At 56.8% G+C, this 3,101-nt stretch overlaps 1 protein-coding gene across 1 annotated transcript in view; it reads right to left on the bottom strand.

Moving 5' to 3' along the window:
* Window positions 1-437, bottom strand: part of LOC109919252 (probable N-acetyltransferase camello) — a 4,344-nt gene extending 3,907 nt beyond the window's left edge. The window contains exon 1 of the mRNA XM_048597648.1: window positions 198-437. The gene's annotated coding sequence lies outside the window, so the exon portion shown is untranslated. The remainder of the gene's footprint in view (window positions 1-197) is intronic.
* Window positions 438-3,101: the final 2,664 nt, after the last annotated feature.

Below are 3,101 nucleotides of genomic sequence, written 5' to 3'. Positions count from 1 at the left end.
CAAACTGAGCCCGGCCTGTTCACTCACTAACACACACTGAGCCCGGTTTATTTACTCACTAACACACACTGAACGCTTTCTGTTCACTAACACACACTGAGCCCGGTCTGTTCACTCACTAACATGCACGGAGCCCGGTCTGTTCACTCACTAATACACACTGAGCCCGGTATGTTCACTCACTAACACACACTTACCCCGGTGTGTTCACTTGCTAACACACACTGAGCCCGATGTGTTCACACTGTAGATAAAGCTGTGCTCAGTTGGGCTGCTCAGTTGAAGTTCGGGTTCAATATTCCTGCAGTGTCAGTCCTTTCTGGAGGTGCTGTTTTTGCCACTTTTGCAGATACTCTGAATGAGGATGTGGTTGTTTTTTACGGAACTGTGTTGTAACATCAGTTCAAGCGGTACTACCAATCAAATGATGTAATCTTTCAAATAGCACCAACATGTAGGCTGCCGCCTTCCCAACTTACATTTCGCAATCAGAACAGTATCTCTCTGTCAGCAAGTTAATTTGAAGCCTCTGAAAACGTATCTTTGTTAGTAGTGGTCATGTTTGTAATGGCTCTGTGCCAGGGATCCAGGTTTGATTCCACCCTCAGGCGACTGTCTATGTGGAGTTTGCATGTTCTCCCTGTGTCTGTGTGGGTTTCCTCCAGGTGCTCCAGTTTCCTCCCACAGCCCAAAGATTTGCAGGTGAGGTGGACTGGCCATGGGAAATTACGCATAGTGTCCAGGGATGTGCGGGCTACCTAGCCATGGGTTAGCCATGGGAATTGCAGGGTTACAGGGATAGGGTATGGCTGAGGTGGGATGTCAGAACAGCTTTTATTGTCACGTGCGCTAGAATGAGTCCAGTGAAAAAATTGTAATGTCATCCCTCAGCACCATCTTAGGTACAGTGTACCTTGGTACGGATACTTTCTGTGTTGTCACAGACTTGAAATAGTAAATTAGCATGGGAATACCGAGATAAAATACTCCAGAATGAGAACAAAAGGTGTCTATAAAGTACTGAAATTATAGTTCTTTTCCAACATGAGTCCCTGCTGCGCAATAGAACAGGAGGCCACAGTGTCTCCACACACTGGCGTCCATCTGGGACTCTCCCTGCTCCCCACTCCGGGACTCGCCCCGCTACCCGCTCCGGGATTCGCCCCGCTTCCTGCTCCGGGACTCCCTCTCCTCCCTGTTCTGGGACTCGCTTTGTTCCCTGCTCGGGGACTCTCCCCACTCCGGGACTCGGCCCGCGCTCACCTTGCTCCCTGCTCCGGGACTCACCCCACTCCCTGCTCCGGGACTCGCCCTGCTCCCCACTCCGAGACTCGGCCCGCGCTCGCCCTGCTCCCCAGTCCGGGACTCGCCCTTCTTCCCGCTCCGGGACTCGGCCCGCTCCCCGCTCCGGGACTCGGCCCGCTCCCCGCTCCGGGACTCGGCCCGCGCTTGCCCTGCTCCCCACTCCGGGACTCACCCCGCTCTCCATTCCGGGACTCGCCCTTCTTCCCGCTCCGGGACTCGCCCCACTCCCCGCTCCAGGACTTGCCCCGCTCCCCGCTCCGGGACTTGCCCCGCTCCCTGCTCCGGGACTCGCCCCGCTCCCCGCTCCGGGACTCGGCCTGCTCCCCACTCTGGGACTCGGCCCGCACTCGCCCTGCTCCCAGCTCCGGGACTCACCCTGCTCCATGCTCCAGGACTCGCTCTGCTCCGAGACTCAGCCCGCTCCCCGACCCACCCCTCTCCCCGCTCCGGAAGTTACCCTTCTCCCTGCTCTGGAACTCGCCCCGCTCCCCGCTCTGGGACTCGGCCCGCTCCCGGTTCCGGGACTCGGCCCGCTCCCTGTTCCGGGACTCAGCCTGCTCCACGCTCCGGGACTCGGCCCGTGCTCACCCCGCTCCCTGCTCTGGGACTTGGCCCGCGTTCACCCCGCTCCCCGTTCCGGGACTCGCCCCCTCTCCACTCCTGGACTTGTCCTTCTCCCTGCTCCGGGACTCGCCCCGCTCCCTGCTCCAGGGCTCGCCCTGCTCCCCGCTCTGGGACTCGCCCCTCTCCCCGCTCCGGGACTCGCCCCTCTCCCCACTCTGGGACTCGGCCTGCTCCCCGTTCCGGGACTCGGTATGCTCCCCGCTCCGAGACTCAGCCCGCGCTCGCACTGTTCCCCGCTCTGGGACTCACCCCGGTCCCCGCTCCGGACTCGCCCCGGTCCCAGCTCCGGGACTCGCCCTGCTCCCTGCTCCCCGGTCCGGGACTCGCCCTGCTCCCCGCTCCGGGACCTCACCCCGCTCCGGGACTCATTCTGCTCCCTGCTCCAGGACTCGGCCCGCGCTCGCCCTGCTCCCACCTGGGCTCCAGCCACTATTCATCTCCCCTCATCTCACCTCCATCCTCCAGATGGGGTATTGGGTTTGGGTACGGGCAGAGAAATGGCTGCATAGAGGAAAAGAAAGAAAGATAAAGGAAAAGGAACTGCTAAGCAGAGGAACGCCGACTCGAGTGTCTTACTGTGCTGACATCTTGAAACATGTTCATTGGTGAATTGGTGTAGACTTGATGGGCCAAGCGTGTGTTTGTGTCTGTGTTCTTGTGAGTGTTTGTGCATCTTCTGTGTCTTTATGCATGTGTGAGAAGGCATGTGCATGAGAGTGGGTCTCTCTGTCTCTCTCACTATCTTTATGTGTGTCTCTGTGTAAGCGTGTGAGAGAGTGTGTGTGTGTGAGAGTGAGATAGAAAATGCGTTCTGTGTAACTTTCTATGTCTTTATGTGTATGAGTGAATGTGTGTGTGCACGCGAGTGTGTTTTAGTAAGTGAGATCATTTTTTAAAAAATTCATTAACAGGATGAGGGCGTTGCTGGCCAGGCAGCATTTATTGCCCATCCGGCAGTTAAGAGTCAACCCCATTGCTGTGGGTCTGGAGTCACATATAGGCCAGACCAAGTAAGCATGGCAGTTTCCTTCCCTAAAGGACATTAGTGAACTAAATGGGCTTTTCTGACAATCAATTCACGGTCACCATTAGATTCTTAATTCCAGATATTTTATTGAATCCAAATTCCACCATCTGCCGTGGCAAGATTTGAACCCAGTCCCCAGAATGTT

This window comes from Rhincodon typus, chromosome 1 (assembly GCF_021869965.1).
Source record: "Rhincodon typus isolate 14 chromosome 1, sRhiTyp1.1, whole genome shotgun sequence".
In the NCBI taxonomy this organism is placed as follows: Eukaryota; Metazoa; Chordata; class Chondrichthyes; order Orectolobiformes; family Rhincodontidae; genus Rhincodon; species Rhincodon typus.
The sequence above is the reverse complement of the archived record's forward strand: the minus strand, read 5'-3'. Positions and strand labels throughout refer to the sequence as shown.